We start from the raw sequence: 14,333 nt of genomic DNA, 5'->3' as shown, positions 1-14,333 counted from the left end.
TGATGTTTCGGTTTGTATTTACATGACCGTTGTTAAGTGGTTTTTTTTATTTCTTTTTTTTAGTTATTTCCTTTTCTGTCTTTTTCTCTATTTTGTACTCCGTCTATATGTACTTTTTGTACTCTTTGACGGGTTGAAAATAAATTAATATTGAAAAAATATTATACAGATTATGTTTGTGAGAATGAATTTGATCTACCTTTATATCCCCCCCCCTTCCCAAGTGGATTTTTGGGGTCTACTAAACCGTCCGCAGCAAGCCCTGAAAGTTTTGACCCAATTCCCTTGGCAATTCATGAGTTACTACGGATAATTTTACACTTCGGGTCCACAGAGCGTCAATTGATTTCATTGCTATGTGTGCCGTGTACTGAGTACACCCTGGGAAAACTCTAGAAACTTTGGCCTAACGAATGATCCCTAAGAGTTTCCTGCTAATTGAACAAGTCGAACTCTTTTATAATAAAATCTATCAGTGAACGATGGATAATTAACTTCATTAAGGGACATTTCCCTCTGTGGCTGCGACATTGGCGTAATTTGGTCAAGCTCCTGGCGGGAGGGGGCAAATTCGTTCCCAAGTCAAGTGAAAATGACGAAGTGAAAAATGAAAGATGAACCACATAGTATCATAAAAGTAGGGGTATACTAAAGAAAACTGATCTATTTTTGTGGATGCTTAAAATATGCCCATCATAATATCCATCATAGTTTTGAAAAAAATTCTGAAGATTTATAAAATATGTAGGTCTCTCCGACTAAATTTCAATCGGAGAAAAAACTGGGGTCTGAGGGGTGGTTTCTCCCCTGTCCCTTAGAAAATAACACCCCTGGCCTTCGGAGGTAATATCGACCTTGCAGACATACTTATTAGAACTTTTGACGTAGGGAAGGGGGGCTGGCTGCCTCCCAATCACTTTTGGTCCTTAAAAAGAGCACTGAAAATTTGAGACTTATTATGAATGAGCCCCCACCCAAGTAATATGCACTCCTGTTCCACAAATTTACCGTGTTGACCTATTTCGTGGCGCAAATTAGTGTGCTGTTTTGTTTTTATATCAGCACAATTTTTCTTAAATAATTCTGACTTTTAATCTTAAATTTGATATTTCAAGGTGGTATAAACCCAATAAAACCTATTCTTAAGGTAAGAAAAAGCGACTATCAGAACGTTTTTGTTGTTTTTTCGGTAGAGTATTTGATAGCACCATAAAAGACATTGTTGGCTGGTCCCATTGGCCTAAACAACAATCCTTGAAAATCTCAAACCAATCAGAAGAAAGTTACTGTATTTGAAAACACACACACACACACAAAATAATCCTTTCCATTTCTTTTTCTATTTCCTATTGTGTATTAGTTTCCTTGGCCCAAGAACCTAAAGGTATAATTCTTGAGATGATCAGAAAAGAGTATATGATAACACACACACGAAAAATTGTGCGTAGGATTGACCAGGTATGGTATTTGAAAACACAAAAAAAAACATTGTTGGACATAGGTATCCCAATTTTCTTTAGAATTCTTTTCGTACAAATAAAAAGGGAATTCCCCCAGTCTCCATGCCTGCAAATTTGTTCATTAATTTGATGATGATGACAATGAGTTTTTGAGGGTAGGCGTTGATATAGCATAGCAACAGGAAAGGAAAAAGCGTGTATTAGTTTATTATGAAATTTAGCGAGGACTAACAACTTTTGGCACTAATGTGATATGGAACAGTAAACATAATTTTGATACTTCTCAAGAGTTTTGAACCGCCTTTTTCCGGGCAGCAGTGTTTCAGTAGAGAGGAAACCAGAAACAATGCCCATCACAGTTTGTCTAATGAGTGTGTAGACGATGGAGTTAAGACTGTACAACCAACTGTGATATTCTTTTTTAAATAGGTAAGTCCCCCTTCTTTTTTGAAGAGGTAGCCTAGTGAGAAGAGTATATAAGTCTGTCCTGTGGTGGCGCAGTGGATTTCACCTTAGCTTGGTAATACGGGACCCAGAGATCGAATCACGCTGCAGGAATGCACTGCAGGGACCATAGTAGTCAAGAATCGTCGTTAATTACCCAGGACAAACTCTAGCCTGTAGACCCATCCCTGAAAGTTTTATTTTCCTAACCTAAACCCTTTCCAAGATAGCAAGAAGTCAATTAACTAGAATTTTACCGTATAATAATAATAGATAAGTTACTTGTTAACATTCGTGTTTAGGCCTTCTTCTAAAGGGAACGCTATATAACAATAGAGCCGAACATTCGGTTCTCCGAAAGTAAAACAGTTCAAAATAGGGATGAAACCTTTTTATTGACAGTGAATAGATATAAAATTATTTAACTGAATATTTCGAACACATATTCGAAGTTATCTTCGAAGTTATCTAATTCGGTTCTCCAGTCAACACTCTTTCCAAATATAATGGTCACTCCGTTGCATATGCCCCTCATTTCCCCTTTCGTAATGGGGCCAAATATAGCCCTAATAATATATTTACCCATTGTTTTTAATTGCTTGAATCACCACGTCTGTTGTTTAACGGGCATTTATTCTTAACCCGATCCATATCATCACGTAATTGTCAAATAATAATAAAAGTGCGATCAATACATTATCTGCAAATGGTTAAAAAACAGGAATGAAAATCGAAGTAAATAGAAAAGTATCAGTCATATAAACTGTCTGTACATTATGAAATAAGAATTCCATTATTTCTGCGTCGTCCTGTAGTATTTGTATATAGCTTAGGGTTGTATTTGGCCCCATTAATGGGGGGGGGGCATTTTCCATGGTAGTGACCGTTATATTTGGAGAAAGAACTAATCAGAAAATCAAATACTACTATTTATTTATTATAGTGTTTATTTCAGATGCGGGTGAAAACAATACTGTTACCTCACATTTTAGTGGAGTAAAAAAAAAGAAAGCATTATTTTAAAAAAATGTATTTATTAATCTCTCTTTTACAATTTTTCCTTGTGAAAGGTTTTTCAGAACTGTCTAAACTGTGAGTGTTTTATCTTTGAAATATTACTTGATAAATTCAGCTAAAGAATAAATTACGCGAAAAATATTGGGTATATAACATATTGGATTTTTTGAGGAGGAATCTGGCCCAGAACCTCCGAAGTACGATAATGTTTCTTGTTTCACCTTAACTTAAGGATTTTTGAGCTCGACATAAGTGCTTTGTTTTCTGGTTAATTGCTATACAGCATACCAAATCGAAAAAAAAAACGATCATTAGTTTAAAATTTGAAGAGGGGTTTTGATGCTCTTAAAAACAATTTTTGAATTATGGTATTTCTTAAATTTAATGTCTTTCTTCAAAAGTTTTCTGGTGAATCTCCAGCATTGTCACAGGGGGAGAGTCCTCTATATTTCTATGCCGAAGCCATTCATATATTCTTATGTGTTTAACGGTTCACTTACAGGGGCAATCCGGAATTTTTAACTGTGTAAAACTTCGGTTATTTGAATAGCTAATTTTAACAGGTAATTTGAAAGGAGAGTAGGCTCGAGAGGGCGTGCGGTTGTGTCGAATAGTAAAGTGGGAGCCCTACTGTATATAGAAAAAGAATATTTTATGTTTATGAATTTCAGTGAATGTTCTGTTACAGAGCAGTGGTGTCCTCAGAGGGGCATTGGAATCCCCAGGAGTTTCCTTGTGTTTTGAAGAGTACATTTTTCTGTGCTTCTTTTGATTTCTTTTTTTTGGTGGAGTGGTATTTCAGTTGTAAACAACAACAAAATTTACCCCCTCTAAATTTTGAACGATGCATTTGTTGCCCTCTCCTAAATTTAAGTGAAATTACAGTAATGTATCTTAAGCTGTATATCTTTCCTTTTTTGATATTTAAACTCCTTTCAAATACATTTAGCTAAATCTTTTGAATACTTTTGTAATGTGGTTTTGCAATTTCAATCTCAAACCAAACTTTAAAAAACATCAGTTATGAAATTAAAAATTTTGCTTTCGAACTATTTACAAATAGCAAAGTTGGGGTATGTCTCAGAAATGCCCATAAATCACCATTCAGACTTTTGCTTAGTATTGAGTTAGCATTATAGAGTTTTTTTTTGTGAGGAAAAGTAAACAAAACATATAGCCTGCCAATCAAAAAACAGGCTATAAAAAAAACTATTGAAGACCTTTTTGGGTTGACAAGTATCTCAAGAATTAGGCTATGAACGTTTGACAATTTGACTTTTCTCATAATTTCATTTCTATGTTGTAAACTTATGTTGTTTCGTGACTTGTGTTGTTTCTTGATGAAAGATTGTAAATTTATTGAATAGGACAGAGATTAGTTAGAAAAAATATCAAATCAAAATACATGCGGGATGTGTATAGATGAAAGCGGGGATTTTTTCCTTTTAATGTTTGTCCAGGTGACTATCCTAGTTTTTTGTTTGTTCTTCTTTCTCTATAGTTTGTCAATGGATCAAGTTACGTAAACTTTGACATTGTGCTGAGCTGACAGTTTAAATGGCTCCGATATTTCTGAGAAATAACGCTCTGTTCAGAATCGTAGTATTTCTTATAAACCATTAAATTTCTGGCTGTATTTCTAGGCGTACTTAACTTCACATCCTTTCACAAAATTAGTTTACATGTCACAGTTACCGAGGGGGTTTTACCCATAACCTATTTTTTCTACGGCGTTTTTACTCCTCTTGCCCTGTTTCATATATCACTTTACGAAACACTAGGAAATCTATTCAACCAATAAGAATGAAAGAAAACTGTTTTTCAACGGAGCAGAGGAAATCGCAGTTTTCTATTGGTTGATCCATTTGATGTTTTTTCTTAAAATGGTATATTGGTTGCCGTAATTTAAAAGGGCGAAACCATAATTTTAGAGGGAAGCCACCCTTCTCAAACAATTTTCCACCTTTTTTTCACTATTATTGACAGACCGTATTTCTTTGCACGAGTAAAATTATTAACACTAAAATATGACAATAACATATCCAAATTTATTAGCTTCATGTAAAGACTATTTCAATTGCTGAAAAAAAAAACAGAAACAAAAGATATTTTCACTAAATTAACGGATGCCAAGAAAAAATAAAATGTATTTTCCACTAAATTAATCGAAGTCAAATTCATATTCAATTAAAGCACCTCTCATCGACAGTTACATTGACCTTAATAAAGTACACTCTTTTAGGCTTTTATCTCTCACCCAGTACATAAAAATATCCGATTAGTCTCTACCCCAATCGCAGGTACATACTCATAAATGCTCTACGATGGATAGCTTTGCCTCGATAAACAGTCAATAATGTCAAATAATTTTTGTCGACAGTTTGTGGTTAGGAACGAACAGGACTACGCGGGCCAATATGGCCTGTGAAAACTAAAGGTCTCTAAAGGCCCTATGAAAACTATGGCCTCTGAAAACTAAAGTTTGTTAGAATAGTGTTTCAGAGTCTGAAGCTGATTTGCCGTCTCAGAATCACTTTCGGATCACTAGCTCGATAAGATCACTCTTTCCACTTCCTTCTCGGATTATTTCTATTAATAAGCTTTACCCTTAAATTATAGTTAGTTACTATTACCCGTCTCATCCAAAGGTTGCAAACTTTTCAACCTAACTGTATATGTTCAAGCTTAATCTTTATTTGACAATTTTCGAGAAGAGTACATCTGCGAAAAGTAAATTCTTCAAAATATTTCTGTGCAAGGGCCTGAAATACCAAAAATTAAACAATATGTCATTATTTACACGTCGTTAAGGGGATTCTGTGAATACTTTATATTGGCGAATGCCCTTTACTCCTCCCCTTTCTGTTCTCGTTTGTATATGAATCTAAGCTTTTGTTTTACATCCAAATTTTTTTGCAATAGCAGGTGTCATCATCCCCAAACACTCATATTCTAGGCTTATTTCAAATATATTCCTCAGAAAGAAGGGTGGCTATGGGTTAAAATTTTCCATTTCTTCACCCCCTACTCTAAATTTACTTGAAAATCTCCCTCTCTAAGTTAGGAAATTTGGGCCTCAAAATGAACTTCTCTAGGCTTCACCCCCAGCCCCCGTAAGCACAAAAAAAAATCAACAACCTGCCATCTAGCTACTGCCAGCTACTGTACCACTCCTTCAGCTCCTACTCTGTATTTACTTGAATCTCCCTCTGTAAATTAGGAAATTTGGGCCTACAAATGAACTTATTTAGGCTTTACACCCAACACCCGTAAGCACAAAAAAAAATTCAACAACCTGCCATCTAGTTGCTGCCAGCAACTGTACCACTCCTTCAGCTCCTACTCTATATTTACTTGATCTCCCTCTATAAGTTAGGAAATTTGGCCCTACAAATGAACTTCTTTAGGCTTTGCACCCAATCCCTGTAAGTACAAAAAAATTCAACAACCTCCCACCTAGTTGCTACCAGCAATTGTACCATTACTATACATAAATTAGATGAGATTCAAATGGATAAACTGTGTCAAATGAAGATTAAAAATAGTTGCTTATAACAGTTGTTTATTTGGTATGTACTGTTTATATTTTTAGGGAAGATTAGGGAAGATCCCCACCATTTGGTGCGATGGAACCTAAAACTAACACACCAAATAAATAGCTCTCTGACAGTTTTAAGCCGATTGGCTATTTAATAATTTTCATTTGATAGCTCTTTGGCGTTCTTGGCCCAATGTGTTGTTTACGTGTGAACTGGCAATAAATATCACTTTGCAGGATTTCACTCTTTATTTGACAAGGGTACTACTACTATTACTCCAGCTACTTCTACTGCTAATGCTGCTACTAACAACTCACTGCAGCATCAAGCCGCCTGATGCCAACACAGCTACCCACGCTCCTTCTCCATCCTGATCTATTTAATGCCTCCCTCTTTACACTTTCCCAAAATCCCCATTTATCTTAAATCTTTCGTTACGACAGCCTCTCTCCCCTTTTGGGGGCGACCTGCTTTTTTGGTTAGTCCTAGACGGTTGTCCGCCATGGATGGTCTCGGGCAGTCTGACACCCTTCATCCGCAGAATGCGTCCTAGCCATCTCAACCTTCCTCTCATTATAGCCCTAGAAAGAGGAATTGACCTACATTTTTCTTAAAGCTTACTACTTGAGATACAGTCAGTGAGTCGATTACCCTAAAGAATCCACAGCCAATTTCTCTGCAAAACATCTATCAAATCATCGTCTTTGTGGAGCGCCCACGCTTCAGAACCATACCTGACCACTGTCATCAATTTAGCTTCCGCGATTTTAATCTTGATGCCCAGACTTATCTTCCTATTCTTCCAAACTTTTTTCAATTGTGAAAAAACAACCTGGGCCTTGGCTATTCTACTTTTTATATCTTCACTGCACCCACTGTAAAAAGGCTACTAGGACTTCCAATTTTTGTTAGTGTGAGCCCTTTTTAAATATTCTATTACCGCCTACTATTCTGGTCATTGATGGAAAAAAAAGAAATAAAACAAATTAACCTACATTCCACCCTTTCCCGGACATAGCTAACTTTTTCAAACTACGAATTATTGAAATCAGCGCACTTTTTCTGAGTTTTCTAGTGAGAGGCTTATAACCTCCACTCTAAAAGGTCTTCCCTCATTTACGATTTTTTCCACTTTACCACTATACCAATAGTTACATCAAAAGAATTGCATTTTAATGTTGATTTAAATATATAAGGTTTCATCAAGTTTTGTCTTACCCATCAAAAGTTACGAGCCTGAGAAAATTTACCTTATTTTAGAAAGTAGTGGGAAAACCCCCTAAAAGTCATAGGATCTTAACTAAAATCTCACCATCAGATTCAGCGTATCAGAGAACCTTACTGTAGAGGTTGCAAGCTCCTATCCACAAAAAAGTAGAATTTGAATTTTTCCCAGAAGACAGATCATTTATTTGTTTGTTTTTTTGCTTTTTTCCCAGGGTGATGGTATCGACCCAGTGGTCCTAGAGTGTCGCAAGAGGGCTCATTCTAACGTAAATTAAAAGTTCTAGTGCCCTTTTTAAGTGACCAAAAAATTGGAGGGCGCTCAGGACCCCTCCCACTCACATTTTCCCCCAAAGTAACTGGATCAAAATTTTGAGATGAACATTCTGTTCAGCTTAGTCAAAATTCCTTAATAACTATGTCTTTGAGGACGACTTAATACCCCACGGTCCTCGGTGGAGGGGCTGAAAGTTCAAACTTTGACCATTGTTTACATATAGTAATGTACAGACGTTTCCAGGGGGACTTTTTCACGTTGGGGAGGGGGTAGTTTGGTGGAGGGGGTTACTTTGGAGGATCTTTCCATAGAGGAATTTTTCCTGAGGGAAGAGAATATCCATGAAGGGGGCGCAGGATTTTCTATCATTATTAAAAAAAAATTAGAAAATAGATTAAACAAAATTTCAACTGGAAGTGATGAGAAGCATTAAAGCTTAAAAGAACATAAAATATTTCGTATATAAGGGGTTCGTCTCCTCTACAACACTTTGCTCTTTACGCTAACAAATTTTTAGAAATTTCAACTATTTATTCTACTGTCTTTGTGATTCAGGGGTCATTCTTAAATATTTGGGACAAAATTCAAGCTTTGGTGTAAAGAACGAGGTATTGACGAGGGGACGAACCCCCTTATATACGTAATAAAATACACAAATATGGTCGTTACGTAAGTTAATTCGTAAGAGACGTATGTTTATTATTAACAAAAACGTTCGTATAAAAAAAAAAAAAAAAATATAGTTGCTTTTTTAAGTAGCCAAAAACTGGAGAGCAACTAGGCCTCCTCCCCCACCCCCTTTTTTTCAAAATCGTCCGATCAAAACTATGAGAAAGCCATTTAGCAAAAAAAATTAACATGCAAATTTTGTTTTATTCATTCATGTGCGGTGAGCCAAAATCAAAACATGCATTAGTTCAAACTATTACTTCTAATAATAATAACTCACTGCAGAACCAAGCCGCCTGATGCCAACGCAGTTACGCACGGTCCTCCTCCAGCCTAATCTATTCAAGGCCTCCCTCTTTACACCCTCCCAGGAAGTTCCCATTTCCTTTAAATCTTTATTTATGACATCCTCCCAACCCATACAAGGACGAACTGCTTTTCGTGTAGCCCCAGACGGTTGGCCAAAAAGGACAATCTTCGACAATCTGTCATCCTTCATCCGCAGAACGTGGCCCAGCCATCTCAACCTTTCTTTCATTATCAAACAGTTCGTGGTAACGAATTGTAGTAAGGAGTGACCTGGCTCAATAGTAACCAAAACTCTAAAAAATTGAATCTTGATATCAATAGCTACATCAAAAGAATCGCATTTCAATGCTGATTTTAAATATATAAGTTTCATCAGGTTTAGTCTTACCCATCAAAAGTTACGAGCCTGAGAAAATTTGCATTATTTAAGAAAATAGGGGGAAACACCCCCCAAAAGTCGTAGAATCTTAGCGGAAATGACACCATCAGATTCAGCGTATCAGAGAACCCTTCTGTAGAAGTTTCAAGCTCCTATCTACAAAAATGTGGAATTTTGTATTTTTTGCCAGAAGACAAATCACGGGTGCGTGTTTATTTGTTTTTGTTTTTTTTTCTTTTTCTTTTTCCCAGGGGTCATCGTATCGACCAAGTGGTCCTAGAATGTCGCAAGAGGGCTCGTTCTAACGGAAATGGAAAGTTCTAGTGCCCTTTTTAAGCGACCAAAAAAATTGGAGGGCATCTAGGCCTCCTCCCACGCTCATTTTTTTCCCAAAGTCAACGGATCAAAATTGTGAGATAGCCATTTTGTTAAGCATAGTCGAAAACCTTAATAACTATGTCTTTGGGGATGACTTACTCCCCCACAATCCCTGGGGGAGGGGCTGCAAGTTACAAACTTTGACCAGTGTTTACATATAGAAATGGTTATTGGGAAGTGTACAGACGTTTTCAGGGGGATTTTATCTTGTTTGGGGGTGGGGCTGAGGGGAGTGGGCTATGTTTTAGGATCTTTCCTTGGAGGAATCTATCATGGGGGAAGAAAAATTCAAAGAAAAAGGGCGCAGGATTTTCTAGCATTACTATAAGAAAACAATGAAAAATAAACATGAAAACATTTTTTTCAAATGAAAGGAAGGAGTAGCATTGAAACTTACAAGGAACAGAGATTATTACGCATTAACGGGGGTACAAACCCCCTCGTATACATAATAAAAATATAAGATTATTCAAGTTTGTTACGCAAGTTAATTCTTAAGTTACGTATATTTTTTACTAATAAAAACGTTCGTTAAAAATTAAAAGTTCTAGTTGCCTTTTTAAGTAACCGAAAAATTGGAGGGCAACTAGGCCTCCTTCTCCACCCCTTATTTCTCAAAATCGTCTGATCAAAACTAAGAGAAAGCCATTTAGCCAAAAAAAGAATTAATATACAAATTTCATTTTAATAATTTATGTGCCGAGAGCCAAAACCAAACATGCATTAATTCAAAAACGTTCAGAAATTAAATAAAAAAACAAATTTTTTTAGCTGAAAGTAAGGAGCGACATTAAAACTTAAAACGAACAGAAATTACTCCGTATATGAAATGGGTTGTCCCCTCCGCAATCCCTCCCTCTTTACGCTAAGGCTTTTAATTGTTTTAAAAAGTAGAATTGTGGCAAAGAGTCAAACTTTAGCGTAAAGAGCGAGGGATTGCGGAGGGGACAACCCATTTCATATACGGAGTAATTTCTGTTCGTTTTAAGTTTTTATGTCGCTCCTTACTTTCAGCTAAAAAAATTAGTTTTTTTTTATTTTATAGCCCTTAAAAGCGGAATTGAACCACATTTTCCGTACAACCTACTGTTTGAAATACGGTCTGTCATCCGGGTACCCAGAACAATCCGTAGGCAATGTCTGGAAAATATCTAGCAAATTTTCATCTGGTTTTCGGAGCGCCCATGCTTCAGAGTCAGATTTGACCACTGTCATCACTGTAGCTTCCAACATTCTAATCTTGGTTTGCAGACTTATCTTTCTATTCTTCCAAACTTTTTTTAACTGCGAAAAAACACCCTGAGCCTTAGCTATTCTACTTTTAACATCTTCACTGCTCCCACCGTCCTTACTAATAATACTACCAAGTTAAGTGAAGCTGCCAACCTTATCAATCTTTTCATTACCCAACGTCACCTTCTCATCCTCGCTTATTCCTAGCCTTAGTGACTTAGTCTTCTTCACATTAATTTTGCCTATTCTAGCACCCTGAACTCGCAAAACCTCTAAAAATTCATTCATTTTGCTCACACTTTCATCTAAAATGCTTAAATCATCAGCATAATCTAAGTCCAGGAGCGTTTTTCCTCTCCATTTGATTCCGTGGCCTCCAATTGCCTTTCCTGTGCTCCTTAAGACGAAGTCCATCAAAATGATCCATATAAAGGGGGATAGAATACAACCCTACTTAACTCCTGATTTAATCCTTACAAAACCAGTTGCTAACGTCATTTCCTACCTTAACCGCAGCAGTATTATTATCGTACATATCACAAATCACTTTAATATATTTTTCTGGTATACCACGCAAGGATAAGACCTTTGTTAACGCTATTCTATCAACAGAATCGAAAGCTTGCTCATAATCGATAAAACTGAGGTAAAAGGTGTTTGACAACGAAGGGACTTCTCAATTATTAACCTAAGAGTGAAAACTCGGTCGACACATCCTCTACCTTTTCTAAAACCGCACTGTTCTTCCCTTAAAACTTTGTCTACAGCATTAGTTCAAAAACGTTCAGAAACTAAATATAAAAAAAACAAATTTTTAACTGCAAGTAATGAGTGACATGAAAACTTAAAACGAACATAAATTATTCCTTATATAAAAGGGGTTGTCCCCTCCTCAACGCGTCACTGTTTACGCTAAAGTGTTTATGTTTTATGCATGTTAAAATAATATAAGTTTTATGCATGTTAAAATGTTTAAACAATTTTGGGGCGCTGCACCAAATCATCCCCCAACATCACATACATGTTAGACTGTTTAATAAGTTCAAGTTTTAAACCAATAGAATAGATAGAAAAATAGATACCCACAGCACAAGTTCTTACACTTTAGTGTGCACCCACCGTAAGATTGTGGTTTACGCTCGAAGAATCTTTTATTGCCAACTCGAATAAATGCATTACTAGGTGCGAATATTCTTGAAAACTGATACATATCCAAATAAAAAAGTATTTGATTATATATTTTACAAAATCTTAATTTTTGTATAGTATTTGTTTTCCAATTAGAGTACCAAGGACTGTGTAAATCAAATCTTACTGCTTGAATTGGTTAAGTAGAAACTTATACAAACATAAATATCTTAAAAAGTTAAGAAAATTGATGAAAAAACTTCCATATATATTTTTTTGAGACCGCACTGCCTTTCTATGATCAACAAATAAAATTTCAAATTGGGATAAGTCCTTTCGTTAGATAGTGAACATCAGATACAAAAGTTCTGGATATTTTGACGACATACATCAGTGATCGTCGTCATCAGATAGACCTTATACAATGACGACGTTTATCTGCTGATGATGATCACTGACGTATTTGGTCGAAATATCCAGAACTTTTGTATCTATTTTTCACTGTTTAATGAAAGGACTTATCCCTATTTGAAATTTTATTTGTTAGGCTTCCATATGCAGTTATATAGTTTTTGGTAGCAGCGATTATATAGTTTTTGGTAGCAGCGAGTGCAAAACTTAGAAAAGTAATGTCGAGAAAAAATCAGCAAGAAATGGGCCAAAAACATATGGCAACAAACAGCTTAAGAAGATTTAGTTTCTCTTCCAAGGCGTAGTTGCCTTTGGGAATCAACACGTTGGTAATGTTTAATTCTAAGGGCAAAAAGCTTTCTTAAACTTAATTAATTAGTTTTGTTTATTTGTCTTCCTGGTTCGACGTGCCAACACTGACTAAATTGTGTAACTTCGAAAAAAAGGAGAAAAATCTTAGAATATCACGGTTTTCAGGTAATAATTGACCAAAAATGAGATTAGGGGGCAATTTTTTTCCTTGGTACTTTAAAGGCTCACTGATGGTATTTTGGGTATGTCGACTTATACGTCACAGAGAGGTTTGATTTTTGCAGTATACATCACGTGGCAAGGAATGACCTTAATCTTCCATGGAGATTCCCTCTAAAAGAACTTAGGGGGTGGGGCAATAATTTCTTTCTTTTTCTAAAACAAGATACAAAGAAAGGTATTTTTCGAAATCTAAAGAAGGAGGAGTTTTTTTTTAAAAAAATAGCAAAAAGAAGGAATTTTTCGAAATTTATGGTGGCTGACGATTACACGATATTTGGGTGATTTACAATTTCGTTTGGATTGGAAGCAGTTATCTCAACCCCTTCCATAAAAGAAGTCCTTTCCCCGAAACAAAGAAAAAATCTCGAAACTTTCGACTCGACAACCTAGCTGTGAAAAAGAGTGCTTCCTTCTTGTGATGATCAGAATCCAACTGACTGACCTATGGTTGAATCATTGAAAAGGCAGTCAAGGGATATACTTACCTTTACTACCCGTTATACCAGGCTCGTGTGATTGGTTAGGTGTTATGGCCCATTACTTTATACATAAAAGAAAGTTTTGCCAAACGTTTGATTGACATTCGAAAGAGTGATTCATAGATACATCATGCTGTAATAAACCCAAAATACTTTCAGAGAGCCGTTGAAGCACCAGTGAAAGTCAAAACGAAACCTGATCATTTAAATGGTCAGGTTGAAACTTAATCCCCTTATCTCAAGAAAATACAACGATTAATGTTGTATTAAATTATTTCGTTAAATTAATTGTATTAAATTAGTGTTATATTAAATTAATTGCAACAATTAATGTTGTATTATGTTGTATAAATTTGGCTAGTACAACAATTGTTATACTAACCAAAGTATAACAATTGTTGATTTTATCCTATTTGTCTTCTGATTTTTTGTCGTTTGATTAAAAAATTTTTTTTTTGTAAGCACAAGCGCCATTTAGTTTTATGACTACTAGAGATTGTGCAAATAAAACCTATTCCCAATCCTAAAATAAATAAAACAAATATGTTCAAAAAATCAAGAAATCAATTTTTAATAGAAAAAAGTCGTCCATATGCAGTTGTGTAATTTTTGCCAGAAGCGGGCAGCATATCTAAAAAAAGAAAAAAATGGGTGGAAAAGCTACAAAAACATCTTTAAAGGTAATGCTCTCCAGTAGAGGTGCTGCTGCCTTTCGGAATCACCGGAAATCAATCCTTGAATTTTAAGACGAAAGGCGTCTCAAATCTAACTAATTTATTTTGCTTATTTATTTTCACGCTTTAACTTGGCAAGACTGGAAAAAAAGTTGGATTACCCCAAACAATTTCTTGG

General features: G+C 35.7%; 1 protein-coding gene across 1 annotated transcript in view; it reads left to right on the top strand.

Moving 5' to 3' along the window:
* Positions 1-1,773: 1,773 nt before the first annotated feature.
* LOC136041001 (leukocyte elastase inhibitor-like) overlaps positions 1,774-14,333 on the top strand; it is a 75,817-nt gene continuing 63,257 nt past the window's right edge. Inside the window, exon 1 of the mRNA XM_065725494.1 lies at positions 1,774-1,889. The gene's annotated coding sequence lies outside the window, so the exon portion shown is untranslated. The remainder of the gene's footprint in view (positions 1,890-14,333) is intronic.

Source organism: Artemia franciscana, chromosome 21 (assembly GCF_032884065.1).
Source record: "Artemia franciscana chromosome 21, ASM3288406v1, whole genome shotgun sequence".
NCBI classification, from domain to species: Eukaryota; Metazoa; Arthropoda; class Branchiopoda; order Anostraca; family Artemiidae; genus Artemia; species Artemia franciscana.
The sequence above is the reverse complement of the archived record's forward strand: the minus strand, read 5'-3'. Positions and strand labels throughout refer to the sequence as shown.